Source organism: Dryobates pubescens, chromosome 27 (genome assembly GCF_014839835.1).
Source record: "Dryobates pubescens isolate bDryPub1 chromosome 27, bDryPub1.pri, whole genome shotgun sequence".
NCBI classification, from domain to species: domain Eukaryota; kingdom Metazoa; phylum Chordata; class Aves; order Piciformes; family Picidae; genus Dryobates; species Dryobates pubescens.
Genome location: NC_071638.1, coordinates 15443137 through 15460259, shown reverse-complemented (window position 1 = coordinate 15460259; position 17123 = coordinate 15443137).

Below are 17123 nucleotides of genomic sequence, written 5' to 3'. Positions count from 1 at the left end.
CTACCTGGACTTCAGCAAGACCTTTGACACTGTCCCCCACAGCAAACTCCTGGCCAAGCTGTCAGCCCATGGCTTGGATGGGAGCACACTGCGATGGGTTAGGAACTGGCTGGAGGCCAAGCCCAGAGAGTGGTGGTGAATGATGCCACATCCAGCTGGCACCCAGTCACTAGTGGTTTGCCCCAAGGATCAGTGCTGGGCCCTGTGCTCTTTAACATCTTTATTGATGATCTGGATGAGGGCATTGAGTCCATCATCAGTAAATTTGCAGATGACACCAAGCTGGGGGCAGGAGTTGATCTGCTGGAGGGCAGAGAGGCTCTGCAGAGGGACCTGGACAGGCTGGGCAGATGGGCAGAGTCCAAGGGCAGGAGATTGAACACATCCAAGTGCCAGGTTCTGCACATTGGCCACAGCAACCCCATGAAGTGGTACAGGCTGGGGTCAGAGTGGCTGGAGAGGGGCCAGGTAGAAAGGGACCTGGGGGTACTGGTTGATGGTAGGCTGAACATGAGCCTGCAAGTGTGCCTAGGCAGCCAAAGAGGGCCAATGGCATCCTGGCCTGCATCAGGAACAGTGTGGCCAGCAGGAGCAGGGAGGTCATTCTGCTCCTGTACTGAGCACTGAATAGGCCATACCTTGAGTACTGTGTCCAGTTCTGGGCCCCTCAGTTTAGGAAGGAGGTTGACTTGCTGGAGTGTGTCCAGAGAAGGGCAACAAAGCTGAGGAGGGGTTTGGAACACAGCCCTGTGAGGAGAGGCTGAGGGAGCTGGGGTTGCTTAGCCTGGAGAAGAGGAGGCTCAGGGGAGACCTTCTTGCTCTCTACAACTACCTGAAGGGAGGTTGTAGACAGGCGGGGGCTGGTTATTCTCCCAGGCAACCAGCACCAGAACAAGAGGACACAGTCTCAAGCTGCACCAGGGCAGGTTCAGACTGGATGTTGGGAAGAAATTCTACACAGAGAGAGTGATTGCCCATTGGAATGGGCTGCCCGGGGAGGTGGTGGAGTCACCATCACTGGAGGTGTTTAGGAGCAGACTTGATAGGGCGCTTGGTTGCATGGTTTAGTTGATTAGGTGGTGCTTGATGATAGGTTGGACATGATGATCTTGAAGGTCTCTTCCAACCTGGTCTATTCTATTCTATTCCATTCCATTCCATTCCATTCCATTCCATTCCATTCCATTCCATTCCATTCTATTCTATTCTATTCTATTCTATCCTGAAAAATTCTACCTATGGGCTAAAGGAATTTCTAGTCTTTACTGGGTCATATTCAAGTATACTGCCAGGTAGGGACCAATAATTCAGCTCAGGATATGAAGATGGTTGGAGGGTGGAAAAACAGAAAAGGAAGAAGCATTTGTACTTGCTCTGGTTGAGGCTTTTATCAAGGCATCCACTCAGTGTCTGCTGGAGACAGGATCAGTATGAGCTGGATGCATCTCAGCCAGGCCCAGCATGACCATTGTTTCACTTTTTAGTTACTGCTCTATGAAACTATCATAATCCTCAGGAGCTTTTAGGCCACAAGGTACATTGATAGAAACTGCTATTTTATTAGAAATGCCATCAGAGAGTGGCAGGTGGCCCAATGTAAAATTGCTCTAAGTCAATAAACCTAAAACAAACACCACATTTAATCCCCAAACAGCCTAGCAGATAGAAAAACTATGGCAAGGAGAAGACCTCACTGTACGTGTTGTACCCATCCATGTTTGCACCTTAAAAGTATCAGTAAGTTGGTGACTTTCTAGCAAGCCAGAAAATACTTTGAGTCCTTTGAGCAAGTTTGAGTTCCACATACAAAAGCTAACAAAACTATTGCTTTAGAAAGCAAATCACTGAAGCCCAGTGTTTTCAGAGGCATCACAGCTATTTAGTTCACTTTGTAAATTAATATACCTCTTTTACTCTGGAGTTTGCACTTCTGCTCATAGTCTGGTATCTGGAGGAATGAGGTATTTCCAGATACTTGCAGTGAGCAATCTAAAAAAGTATTTACTAATTCCAGTCAATGAAACTAATCCAAGATTTTGACTTCCAGGAAGATGCAGTGCATTTTCCTAATATTAGGCAGAACAAGGAGGTGAATTATTATAAAGACACAGTATAGTCTAAACAAAGAGAAAAATTTATACTTGTAACATATTAACTGTCAGTGAAGTCTGAAATTCAATTTAAATTCTGGCCCACCAGAGAAACAGAATATGTAGTGAAAATTGCTGCATTTGAGTGACGCTTAAATAAATAAATAAACGAATGAAATTGTGTCTTTTGGAAGCTGTCGCTTTTTCTATTGAAAACTTCATTTTGAATGGATACATTCTATAGCTAGAGTGGTTTGCGGACCTGTTAACAAGTACCTCTTATGCACCAGAAGCTCGCCGGATTGTGGTGTAGGTGCATAAGCACAAAGCAGTCTCCCTGCTATAACTCCACTTAGCCACTGCTCCTGGGAAGCTGCCAGCCTTGCAATGCTCCGGGAGAAGCAGCACAAGAGGGCGCTTGATGCCTCGAGTATCTGAAGTCTTAACCGTCTTTTCTGTAATAGTATGTCCTATTTCCTATGTCAAACTCAGATCAAAAAGTTATTACAGTGAGGTGGGATGAGAAAGGTCATTACAAAGCCCTGAGCAGCACCTTAGCTGCATGTTCTTTCTAGGCATAGCTTTGCTAGCCTCCTGAGAGTATTTGAGAATGTTTTCAACATTTATGATATAGGGTGGATTCTCTGTTAGCAATTCTGGGTTTTCTAAATAAAAACCTGTATTCATTTTTGTGCAGAAAAGAAAACCAAAATCCTGTCATATGTGAGATTTAAATGGTAGGAAGCAGGAGAAACATTCAGAGAACAGTAAGACAAAAGCCAAAAACGTTAATTAATTTTATGTCAAATTTAGCCTGGCAACCACCCAATCTGTGGACTTTGGCAGACTGCTTGTTGGTTACAACAGAAGCCACTTCCTCTGCAGAACACGCATATCAACACTATTGTCTGTTTCCTGGGGACAGGCTTGAGGTGTCTCAGTCCTCTGGGTGGGAGCTAGAAGCTGCACAATGTTGCTTATGTGGAGCAGAGTGATTGAAAAACACAAAGCTGCAAACCCCCAGCGGTGGCCCCATGGGGAATTCTCCCATGCATATCTCGTTAGAAAATGAATCGGGGTATTTTTCTCCCTGCCCTGACTCTGGGCGCTCTGACAGCCCCATTCAGCAGAGGGGAGCAAGTATTTGCCCAGGGCTCCTCTAGAGCTGCATATGACTCACGCTGGAAGAGTCCCTTTCAAACAGATTTAAGGAGACAAAGTCTTGCCTAAGTTTTCCTGAGTTCATTTTAACGTGCTGCCTTCTATCACTTTAAAGCTTTCGAGCAGAGCCTGCCTTGGTGCAGACAAAGCAACTTGACAAAGCAGGAAGAGCAGCAGGCCCAGACTGGTCCCAAGAGGTGCAAGAGCGGCCTGCTCCCTCCTGCCATCCAGACTCCTTCCTCTCCTGCTGCAACATCATCAAGAAGAAACCACTCTTAGAACATGCAAGAGAACCAGAGAAACAAACCCTAATGGGATTTTCTCACAATTTTCTTCCCATAACCAGCACTGCCTGGCCAGAAGAGCAGGAACCAATTTATGAAGCTCCTTTTCCCACTTTTCATTGCTTTTTGTTTGCTTTATCCTTTCTCTCCCTATCCTTTCTCTCCTTTCTGCACCCCTGTACAGGGCTATGGAGGCAGAGATGGAGTTCTGCAGGCTCCAGATACTCACCCACACTATGTAAAGACAGACAGTCCAATCCCATAAGTAGGTTCCCATAGAAGATTGTGTGAGGTTGGTACTTCTCCCGCTGCTTCTTCCTCCCACTCTACTCACCACTTCCAAACAGGTGAGAAGTCTTCTTGTATGCAGAAGAAAAGTCTTGTATGACATTAAGGAAGTTTTTCTTACCAACGTTTCAGTGATGCACAAAAATGACATCCTGATGCTAATGTATGAGAGAGGAAGTGCAACCAAGCACAAAAAACACCGAAAGTGAACATCTATGATGTGCAGCCATGAACGCTAACGACAGCACTAAACAGAAAATGGGAAGAATTTTGGTTCATCTAACTTCTTCCACTTTTACTAATCTCTAGTGTGACTTGTAACAGTAGGTAATAAAAACAAGTCCTCAGACACTATTCAGGGCCTTCAAGCTTTACAAGAAAAAATGAAGAGGTTCCTCCTTTTCTAGGGTGATGTGAGAGACTAAATCTTGTCTCTCTTGATGTGACTCAACAAAGATAAAATCACCTTTGCTGCTGGCCCAGACAATAGCTGGTGTATATTGGGCAGACACCACTGGATAACTCTCTGGAAGGTGCTTAGATAAAGATTGCTCACCAGACTGCAGCTGCCCTGCAAATAATGGGCAGAGGCCAGTGCTATCGATAATCTCTGGAATATACATACCTAAAAAACTGTATAAAAAATCTGAGCAACTACTGGCTTGGGAGAAGGAAAACACGAGAGAAGGAAAAGACCAGGGCAATGATGCTCTGAAGGGAAACACCTGAGCAATGCCACTCTGAAGAAAACCAAAGGAAATACCAAGAGAGAAAAGGACAGAGACATCACCATGCTGTCCATGTCCTAGGTTCCACCTGCTGCAACTCATGGAGCTGAAGAGGCTGCTCAGGGAAGGGCTTGGACTTGGACTTTGGGATCTCTCTCTCCCCTCCTCCGCTGGAAGACAGCTCAACAAGGATGACCTCTCCTCCATGCCAAAGCTGCAGCAGCCTTCCTCCACAGACCCAAACTGTCTTGGGGAAGGTGAGGGGGGAGGTAATATAATTCCTTTCCTCTTCTCTCTCTCTTTTCTCTCTCTCTCCTTCTGATCCATCCACTTTATTCTGTTAATAAATAACCTTGCTGCTGATATTTTTGCCTTGTTTGTGCCTCTAATTTCACGACATGGGAATATTCAAAAGAACGGAGTCTGTTGCCCTCTCTGACCGAGACAGGTGATGGGGACCTAGTGCCTTATTCCAGTCCCTGAACTGAATTCAGTACTTTGACACCAGTCTGATAATCCAGATAAACTTGATGTGATTTGCAAACCTTCTCATCTCTCCACTCCCTTTGAGTTAAAACTAAGATCATTACCAATGATCTTAGTCAGATTTCTACTTTTAGTGTGTGTATCCCTTTATTTTCCAGAAAATTACACTGAGGTCTTCAGTCTCCTTCAGCATGGCTCACCTGCCTAATTGCTGCTGCCCAGGCCTGAGCCTAGACCTCTTTATAGTCACTCAAGAGTTACCTGTTTTATCTCATATTAATGTAAACATATAAATAGGGTAATTTGAACCACATTTTGTCTGTAAGACCTCCCCCCATCAGTATCAGAAAGTTCTAGAAAGATCCTAGAAGCTCATAGTCAAGTTTGTCCCCCATATTTGCCTTTATGTCAAGCAGCAGACAAACTGAGTGGCAGTACCCTGGGAGAGGGGTGGCACCTGGCCACCTTGCCTTCAACAAGCACAGTGTGGTGGTTCAGGCTGGGTGCTGGCCCCTTATGCCACCGCACAAGCCACACCTGGGATGTCCCAAAGAGGGCCCAGCCCAGTGGGTGGTCACAGGAAGCCAGGTATTTCATCCCATAATGCCCTGCTCCCCTATAAAACATCAGTGGGGGGTCCTCACTTCCTCCTTCTTCCCTTGCCGCTGCCTAGGTAATGGCGTGAGCTGCCTTCCTTGGACCTGGCCAGGCCCAAGGCTGGGTTGGGGGCAGAGAAAGACCCCTGGGGGGGTGGGGATTGGGTGTCCCCGCAGGTGGGGGTGGGATGTTCTTGGGTATGTTTTGGGATCTCTTGTCACGGTGCTTGTGGGTCTCTGTAAAACTTTCATTGTGTTTTTTTCATTTAAACTTTCCACCATTTTTGCAATCCATTTGAGTCTTTCTTTTGCCCCTGGTGGGAGAATTGGTCTCTCAACCTACTACACACAGCTTTTCCAGAAACTTAGAGATGTGTGCAGAACTTAGAGATACAGCTTCATGAAACCATAAAGCACATCTGATTGCTGACTGCTGCCAAAATGGAAGGTTATCCTTCCTGTTTCCCTGGCAGTAGCACTCATTTGACCCCACAAGAAGCCACTCACAGAGCTACATTGGCATCAACTGACCACAGCAAGAAAAGTCAGGTTCTTCCCTACTGATGCAGCTCACTGCAAGTTCACCTGCATGCCAGTGCTGGTATGTGTATGGACTGGGGAGGGAAAAAAGCTCATACAGGCTGCAGTATGTGACCTGCTTGGTTGAATCACTGAATGATGCACTGGGTTACTGAATAGGTTGAAGTGAATCGGTAAAAACACTTGCATAGGCATTTGTTCAGAGTTTACAGCTCTATTACAGAGCAATTATATTGATTTCACTTAGCTTCCCCTGGTTTACAAGTATCAGTTTTAAGACAGCAGGACTAATGTTGGGGCAGCTCATATCAGCCAGAGCTGGTGCTTCAGCACTGTGCAGCATCTGACAGGTACTTAATTGAGTACACCTAAAATTTTCCAAGGTTTCTAAAAGCTGTTTACTATACAAATCATGTTAATTTAAATCATTGCTAACTGCAGGGTTTTTGGAGCTGAGGTCATGGACATATGGCTCTGCTTCTCTGATATATGACACAGAATCTGTACAAAATATTGCAGCCTTAGCAACATATCACACCACTCAAAAGCTTGTTCATAAACTGCCATTTTTCTGCAACATAAATGACCCCACACAGAAATTAAATAAAACATAAGCATGTATTGTTGTTACTCATTAGTTGTTTTCAGATCCCTGCTGTTGTATCTAAGTCATCTACCTAACATTTGGAAAATACAGTCATTAAATCAGATCCCATAAATCTGAAGGTATTAAAAATATAATTAGTCTCCTTAAACTTTGGGAAATTTGACTTAAAAATCCTACTTAACTCTCATACATCTGAAAATGATGAAAATATCACTGTTTTGTGTAGCAAACAAGAAGATTAAGTCAGCCCCACCTTTCAAATGGGCTTCTGTACAAAATACATGCAGACATCAGCTACCTTTTGAAAAACATCCCAACCTTCAATATGATTTAGCAGTCTTAGAATAACCAGCAGACTGCCATCAAATTAATGCAGCCTGCTTCATTTATACCACCCTATATACGAGGGCAGAGAATCAGACCCACTAGAAACAAAAGCTGTGTTCAGCTGTGACAGTGACACCACTTCTGAGTGTAGTCACTTGCAGTATGAGCCACAGGCCTTGAATTTACCTCCCAATTTCTTTTTAATGCCCTCCCCATCATAAATGCTTTGAAAAGCAAGCAATACAGAGAATGAGAATAGCGGTTGCTGATTTAGAACCCACAGCACACAGTTCTTTGCTTTGGCTGTGACTGAGGTCACATCGATGAATGAATTCACTGCTCTTGACAGAAGCAGGAACTGGGTTGGTTTCCCTATTCCCAGTGCTGGTTTATTTCTTTGTATGAAGTGCAGAAACAGAACAAAACCAAACAAACAAAACAAAAAAAGAGTTCCTGGCTTATGTTTCTTTCTATAATTGAAAATAACCAGTGCTGCTATTTGTTCAAATCTCCACACCATGACAAGAAGTTGCTGTTGTTTAGAGTCACCTCTAAAGTAAGGTAATGGCAATAAGTGTAAGGCTATGCTGTCTCAAAGGCTCCAAGCAGTCTTCCATTCCACAGGGATTTCTATCACACTCCTCACTAACTCCCATTAGCACATCAATGTGACTAATACCAGCCAGTCTTGAACACAGTCACGTGAATTTATAATTCCTGTTGTTTTAAGGAGAATATTTTCCCTGTGGATGAAAGTCTCCATGCCGTGGTACATAGTAGTACCTACGTGACGACTTTTGGAGGTCCCTTTGAACCCAGACCACTCTGTGGTTCTGCATGATTCTGTCATACCAGCCATGTGGGACCACCACTGACTGAACCATACCCCAGGGACTGGCATCCAAGGGAAAGGCAGGAGGACATACAAGAAAAGTTTTTTTATTAAAAATACAAAAAGGAAAAGGAGAAACCGTTAAAGGAACTTAAACCTGAGGGCTTTGTGCCCTGATATCCCACACAGTGTTAAGCCTGCAGAGCAGCACTGACAGACTTCATTTCTGAGGCCAGAACTGGATGCAGGGAGCAGGTCTGGAAATTCTCCTCATGGAGGCTGATAATATAATTTAGTCTCAATGAGGAACTCCAAAGTAGTCGAACTGTAGACTGAGCCGGTCTCAGGTTGTATACTGTCAACAGAACAGGCTGGATGGGACCATGCAATCACAGAAACACACTGTTATCCACTAAGATCACTGTGTGCTCATAAAAACATTAAGGTTTTTAGCTTTAAGCAGATACTCTTGAATGCAATTCATGAGAACACTGTAGCAATTCTGTACAGTTAATGACGAATACAGCTGTACAGCTGCAGGTTTTTGGCAGCTATAGCCACGTCATGGGACTGGTCTTTTATTGCTACACACAGACACTGAAGAGACACAGAAAGGATTCTTTTCCATTAATTTGTAATTGGGTGTGTCCTTCCAAAAACACTGTAAAGGGGTTTCTATTGTGCCAGACAGTCCAGGAGGAGACTATTCCCAAAACAGGAGGATGGTCTACATGCTCTCACACCCTTGGGGTCAGCAAGGGGAGAAGTCACCCCTGGCTAGGGAAGGAGGCTGCAGCACCAAGCTAAAGCACACAGGAGCTTTGCATAAAAAAGCAGATCTCTTATCCTGGGAGAACTTCTATTTACATGAATGCCTTCCCTATAATCTCATTTTATGGGCCACATGTTTTGGGAATGCTGCAGCCAGGAGACTGTCAGACACTAAGGGGAAGTGATTCCTTTCACTGGACTGCAGAAAAGCAGGATACATCCTCAGATACTCTCATGGCAGCCTGCTGCTTAGCTACAGATGTATTACCATAACAAATGTTTTTGTCTTAAATAGGTACTGAACACAAGCAAGAAATATAAAAACCTGCTTTTGTGAAGTAAGAAAACTATAATGAGGGGTTTGAAATTCACATTGAAACAATTTTCCTGTTTGAAAACGGAACACGAAAAATAGCACCTCAGCTTTTTAAAAATTAAGCTCCAAGCTGGTCAGTTAGGTGAAAGAGACTGAAACAAGACTAAACCAAACACAGAGTTTTATCATTTTCAGCTTGAGAGCTCCCTTCTTTATGGATAGGTCCATTAACGTGCAGATGGAATAGCACACTGCTCAGCACAGAATCAGAAACAATAACCACCCTGTCTCTTTGGTGGGGTATTAGATCTCAGCAGCAAAAGACTGAGCTGGGGTGAAGCAATGTCAAAGAAAATTCACTATGCCTGAAGCAAATCTGTTAACATTTCCTGCCCCCTAAAGACAGTAATTATTGGCATGGCTGCACACAAAAAACTTTTAGGTTTACAGTACGTCAATTATCAGTTGATTCACATAACTAATAAAACTCTCTCAGCTACTTTTACCAACAAACTCCCTTTGTTCTCTAGCCAGGGAGCCTAATGTTTTAATCCATTCCCCCATTTCGGTAAGAGCAAATGCTCAGTACCTGGCAGGACCGAGCACCCCTTAAGCTGCTGTGGTCCCTTTACTTTAGTATTTTCCATACAGTGCTCTGAAAAAGAAGGCAGGCAGAAAATACAGTGACTTATAATCCTGAAGAACAATGGGCATTTCTGTGAGCTGGTTTTCTACACAGGATATGGGGTGGGCCTTCTTGAGCTTGTGTAATCTGTCTGCAAGTCCAAAAACCACACTCCAAAAACATGCTTTTCCTTTAATAGTCACACAGAGAGTCTCTACCATTTTACTTGTCTGTCATTCACTGTTAAGGAAGATTTTCATTAAAAAAATGCTTGGGGAAAAGAATTATTATAAATAAGATACATGGACCTTATCTAACTGTATGTAGGGATGGAAGCTTAACTTAATTAAAATGGAGTGAAGAACTGCATCTCTGGTAGTACTTTAGGTGCCGCTTTGTAAGTATGAGGCCCTGCAGGCCATGGGCAATGAGGATGAGAGAGCAGAAGAGGAACCACCTAAGGAGATGCCTAAGGCAAAGCAGTCCCCGCCAACTATAAGGACCAGCACCATAAAGAAAAAGAGACAGATTAGAGACTCTCTCCTGAGGGGACCAGAGTGACCCATATGTCATCCTGACCCATCCCATAGGGAAGTCTGCTGCCTACCTGGGGTCCCAATAAGGGACTTCACAAGGAGAGTCCTAAAGCTAATCCAGCCCTCTGACTATTACCCATTGCTGGTAAGCCAAGCTGGAAATGATGAGATTGATAAGAAGGGCACCAGGAAAAGGAATTCAAGGCCCTCAGACAATTATTGATAGGGTGGGAGCTCAAGTGCTCTGCTCAGTTCCCTCAGTGTCAGGGGAGTACACTGAGAGGAACAGGAGAACTCATGCCATCAACAATTGGCTCAGGGGATGGTGGCAGCAGCAGAATTTTGGTTTCTTCGATCATGGGGCAACTGTTACTGCACCTGACCTGCTGGGTCCTGATGGGGTGCAATTATCTATAAAGGGCAAGAGGATACTAGCTTTGGAGTTGGCAGGGCTCATTAGGAGGGTGCTAAACTAGGTCTGAAGGAGGTGGGTGAGGAAACCAGTCTCTCCAGAGAGGAGAGAGTGGAAGATAAATTAGGGTTAATTGAGAAATCAACAGCCCAGCTGAAGTGCATGTACACCAATGCATGCAGTATGGGTAACAAACAAGAAGAACTGGAAGTCTTGGTCCTGCAGGAAAACTATGATATAGTTGCTATTACAGAAACATGGTGGGACAATTCAAATATTTGGAGTGCTGCACTGGGGGGTTACAAGTGAGAGAGAGAAGAGGAGGAGGGGTGGCCCTGTACATTAGGGAATCGCTTGATGCCACAGAACTCGAGGTTGTGGATGAAAGGATTGAGAGCCTGTGGGTTAAAATCAGAGGGAGGCCTAACAAATCTGACATCCTGGTTGGAGTCTGTTATAGACCACCCAAACAGGATGAGGAGGCAGATGAAATATTCTACAAGCAACTTGAGGCTGTCTCATCAGATCTTGTCCTAGTGGGGGACTTTAACCTGCCAGACATCTGCTGGGAACTTAACTCAGCAGAGAGGAGGCAGTCCAGAAGGTTCCTGGAGTGCATGGAGGACAGCTTCCTGATGCAGCTGTTAAGTGAGCCTACCAGGGGGCAGGCTCTGCTTGACCTGCTGTTCTCCAATAGGGAAGGGCTGGTGGGATGTGATGGTGGGAGGCTGTCTGGGGTGCAGTGACCACGAGATAGTGAAGTTTTCAATATGCAGGGAGATAGGGAGGAGCACCAACAGAACCTTCACCTTGGACTTCCAGAGGGCAAACTTCAGCCTCTTTAAGAAACTTATTTGCAAAGTTCCCTGGGTAGCAGCCCTCAAGAACCGAGGGGTCCAGGAGGGTTGGAGCTGCTTCAGAGAGGAGCTCTTGAAGGCACAGGAACTGGCGGTTCCCATGTGCCGAGTGAGGAGCCGGCGGGGAAGGCTCTGGGCCTGGATGAGCAAGCAGCTCCTGGAGGATTGAAGGGGAAAAAAAAAGGCTGTATCACCTTTGGAAGGAGGGGAAGGCTTCTCCAGGTATGTTCAAGGAAGTGGTTAGATTATGTAGGAGAAAAATTAGAGAGGCAAAGGCTGAGTTGGAACTGAAGCTGAACACCACAATAAAACCCATTTTTACAAATATATTAACACTAAAAAGAGAGGCAAGAAGAACCTGCACTCCTTACTGGACCTGGAGGGTAATATTGTAACTGAAGATGGGGAAAAGGCTGAGGTTCTAAACACATTCTTTACCTCAATTTTCACCACTAAGGCAGAAGGACTCCAGGATAACTGGCCTCCTGAACTGGTTGATGGGGTCAGGGAGCAGTGTAGTACCCCTGAAATCTACAAGGAATTAGTTTGGGACTTGGTGAGCCACTTGGATACTCACAAGTCCATGGGACCAGATGGGATCCATCCTAGGGTGCTGAGAGAGCTGGCAGATGAGCTGCCAAGCCTCTCTCCATCATTTTCCATCAGTCCTGGCTCACCAGAGAGGCCCCAGATGACTGGAAGCTGGCCATGTGATGCCCATCCACAAGAAGGGCCAGATGGAGGAACTTGGAAACTCCAGGCCTGTCAGCCTGACCTCAGTGCCAGGCAAGATTATGGAACAGGTCATCTTGAGTGCAATCACACAGCACTGAAGAGGATGGCCAAGGGATCAGGCCTAGCCAGCATGGATTTAGGAAGGGCAGGTCCTGCCTGACCAACCTGATCTCCTTCTATGATCAGGTGACTGCCTGGTGGATTTGTGGAGGCCAAGCTGGCAGCTTGTGGCTTGGACAGGAGCACTCTGAACTGGGTTAGGAACTGGCTGGAGGGCCCAGCCCAGAGAGTGGTGGTGAATGGTGCCAAAGCCAGCTGGCAGCCAGGCACTAGTGGTATCCCCCAGGGATCAGTGCTGGGCCCCATCCTGTTCAATATCTTTATCTTTACTGATGATCTGGATGAGGGCATTGAGTCAGTCATCAGTAAATTTGCAGATGACACCAAGCTGGGAGCAGATGTTGATCAGTTAGAGGGTAGAAGGGCTCTGCAGAGGGACCTTCACCCACTGGACATAGTCCAACATGATGACATTCAACAAGTCCAAGTGCCAGGTGCTGCACTTTGGCCACAACAAAACAACCCCATGCAGTGCTACAGGCTGGGGTCACAGTGGCTGGAAAGCAGCCAAACAGAAAGGGACCTGGGGGTACTGATTGATAGCTGGATGAACATGAGCCAGCAGTGTGCCCAGGTGGCCAAGAAGGCCAATGGCATCCTGGCCTGCATCAAGAACAGTGTGGCCAGCAGGAGCAGGGAAGTCATTCTGCCCCTGTACACTGCACTGGTTAGGCCACACCTCGAGTCCTGTGTCCAGTTCCAGGTTCCTCAATTTAAGAAGGACATTGAGACTCTTGAATGTGTCCAGAGAAGGGCAACAAGGCTGGGGAGAGGCCTTGAGCACAGCCCTGTGAGGAAAGGCTGAGGGAGCTGGGGTTGCTTAGCCTGGAGAAGAGGAGGCTCAGCAGAGACCTTATTGCTCTCTACAACTACCTGAAGGGAGGTTGTAACCAGGTGGGGGTTGGTCTCTTCTTCCGGGCAACCAGCACCAGAACAAGAGGACACAGTCTCAAGCTGCACCAGAGAAAGTTTAGGCTCATGGTGAGGAGAAAGTTCTTCCCAGAGAGAGTTGTTAGCCATTGGAATGGGCTGCCCAGGGAGGTGGTGGAGTCTCCATCCCTGGAGGCATTCAAAAGGGGACTGGATGTGGCACTTGGTGCCATGGTTTAGTAGTCATGAGGTCTTGGGTGACAGGTTGGACTTGATGACCTTTGAGGTCTTTTCCAGCCTTACTGATTCTATGACGCATGTCCTTGGTTAACTAAATCCCAGAGATGAACCACAGAATCACAGAATGATAGAGATTGGAAGGGTCCTCTGCAGATCATCAAGTCCAGTCCCCCTATCAGAGCGTGATTATCTAAAGCACATACGAATATACACAGGCAGGCCTTGAAAGTCTCCAGAGACAGAGACCTCTCTGCCAACCTCAAAGTAAGTAAGTTCCTTCTCATATTTAGATGGAACTTCCTAGGTTCAAGTTTATGCCCATTACCTCTTGTCCTGTCACTGAGGACCACTGAGAGCAGTCTGGCCCCATCTTCTGGACACCCACCTCTTATATATTTGTAAGCATTAATAAGTTTCCCACTCAGCCTCCTCTTCTCCACGCTAATCAGATCCAGCTGTCTCAGCCTTCCCTCATATGATAGATATTCCAGTTCCATAATCATCTTAGCATCCCTGCAGTGGACTCTCTTCAGTAGTTCTTCGTTCTTCTTGAGCTGGGGTGCCAAGATCTGGACACAGCACTCAAGGTGAGGCCTTACCTGAACACAGTAGAGGGGAAGATGAACCTCCCTTAACCCACAGGCCACACTCTTAAGATGAACACTCAAGGACACCAGAAACATTTCCATGGAATGTGCCAGGAAGCACTTTAAAAGTGTATCACATTCAGATTATTCTATGAAGCAGACTTCCGGATGCTCTAAGACACTAGATGCAGTGAATTCAGGCAGCCCTCTTATTACACACACTCCACTAAGATGAACTCTCCCCTTCCTCCAAGCAACACCAGAAGATAGTCCAGCACAAGAAAATCTATGATGTACAAGGACTGGACCAAGTATAGCAGAAGCTACAACATGGGAGAGAAATGGCTTCCTCCAAAGCTCTCCCCTGGGACTGTAGGATAAAAAGACAGCAGATCTGAAGTAGCAGATAAAAAAAGCATGTACAAACATTCAGAAAGCTAATGCAAGGTTTTGCATTTATTTCAAAAGCAATTCCATTTATCTACTAGATTGCCTGAAAAAAAGGAAGACCTTCTGCCACAGAAATATTTCCATCACAAATACCTGTGCTGTATCACAGAGACAGGACAAGGGCACTCGAATCTTTCCTTAGATTGGATCTTAAGGAGGAATATGCTTCCCAGTAAACAGCAGAACAGTATTTCTACAGATTGGAAGGCAAGACTTAATTAAAGTTATCCACAAGAAAAGGAACAAGTACTGGCAATGTTTTTTCTTTTAAAGATTTATTTAACTGAAGTTATCTGCCTGAAGATTTGACTACCCCTCCTTTCCTGTTCATCTCTGGAGGCTGTAAGATCTTGTTTATCAAGAACAATTACTGAATTAGTAGAATTAATGTGGATTCTCTTAAAGTTTGTGTTCACAGTAAAACCACAGATCTTCTATTTGACACTAAAATTCAACAGCATAACAATTTGTTATAAATTCTTCTCTCCTAGGAAGCAGAAAGCTGCATGAAGCAGGTATGCATTTAAAAACAGTCTTATAACTTTAATGCTGTAACTTCCATGCTTAAGTATTAACTCCCAGTGAAACTAGATACCAGTTTGAGGCTTTATCCTATTTCCAGTGCTCAGAGTTCTCTGAGTTAATCTTCTTGAAGTCTTTATTCTGCAAACAACCTTTTGTTCCTTCTATGGGAAATCAGAAAGAATTTAAGACTGACCAACTGGGAGAAAACTCCACAATACTCCAGGACAGTGAAATTGATTTCTTGTACACTATCAGGTTTTGTACAGCTTAAAAATACAAGAAATCAGACCCCCACTTTCATACGTTGATATTAGCATATGATACTCATTTAGGTAAATTATGAAGGGATAAATCCCCAGCAACATTAGACACAGGACTTCCTGCCACACCCTATGATATTTTGACAGTTACCACACAATTTGAGTCAGAAATGATTATGCTCTGCACAGAGCTGTTTGGCTTGGCTCCAGCAAGTTCCTGCCGGAGCACACGCGCAACACGAAAACAGCTCCTGCAGCTATGTGGGGGAGATCTGCAAGGAAATCCCAAACTCCAGCAGGAAGCAACGTTTCTGTGACTCGACACGTTGAGTCTTTTCCTCTCAGATGGCACAAACCAGCATAAAAAGCATAGCATTACTGCATGAAAAAATCCTTGTCCTGTGTCTATTACAGATCCCAGGACCTCTTTAAGTTTTGGGTGACTGAGCTGGTCTCACTCCTCCACCAAGTATTCATCTATGGTATTTTAAGGGAGAAAAGAGAAAGACTTGTTAAATGTTGCAAAACCACTGCATTTCACCTCTGCCAGCTGTGCAAGAAGAGCAGAGGAGAAGGAAAAAAAACAAAGAACCAAACACACACACACACCCCTGCACATCCCCCCTCCCCGCCCCAACCAACCAACCAACCAACCCCACAACCAACCACCCAAAAAAAACTCCACAACAACAAAAACCCACACAGAATCTTTTCTGGCTGATTTACTAGCTTTCAATCCTTTACCTCGGGGGGAAAAAAAATCAGGGTAATGTGCTTACAGCATAGTCTGTCACTGTAGCGGAAGTAAATCAGTGTACCATAGCGGAGGCTTGCAGCAGTTACCAAAGCACACTGGAAGACTGCACATTATGATGACTGGACAGGAGAAAGGCATAGGCTATTTTGTAGGCAAAAAAAAAAAAATGAAAATATCCTAAGACTTTTGTTAACATTACATGCCAAAAAAAGGATTAAATTCCATTTTGCTCCCTGAAGTTCCCATCTGGTTTTAATTTGTAGAGAAGATTGAAGGCTGTATTCAAAAAATAGGCTGAGTTGTAAACACTACTCTCTGCCAGGATTACTAGTAACTCATGAGGCACTGGAGTTACCATAGAGAGGCAAAGAGGAGGGAGGGTGAAAAAAAGTCTGTGAAAGTAAGACTTATTCTGTCATTAAGCTTGTCTTTTAATTGCACTGTTAATCCATGAAATGACAGTGAAAAATATTGATGCTCAGAAAAAAAACACACTTGCAGAAGCTCCAGTTCTACTCTGTTATGTTTCCTAAAGTTATGAAATGAAGCAGGAGTAAGTTGAGAAATGTCAGAACAAACCGCCTGGGCCACAGGAGCCTCTTGTTTTATAAAGCTTACAACTACAGGCCACACGGTATCATAGTATCACAGTATCAGTCAGGGTTGGAAGGGACCACAAGGATCATCCAGTTCCAACCCCCCTGCCATGGGCAGGGACACCCCACATTAGATCAGGCTGGCCACAGCCTCATCCAGCCTGGGCTTAAACACCTCCAGGGACAGGGCCCCAACCACCTCCCTGGACAACCCATCCCAGGCCTTCACCACTCTCATGGGGAAGAACTTCCTCCTCACATCCAGCCTGAATCTCCCCACCTCCAGCTTCATTCCATTCCCCCTAGTCCTATCACTACCTGAGATCCTGAGCAGTCCCTCCCCAGCCTTCTTGTAGGCCCCCTTCAGATACTGGAAGGCCACAATGAGGTCACCTCAGAGCCTTCTCTTCTCCAGACTGAACAGCCCCAACTCCTTCAGTCTGTCCTCACAGGAGAGGTGCTCCAGCCCTCTGATCATCCTTGTGGCCCTTCTCTGGACACCTTCCAGCACCTCCAGATCCCTCTTG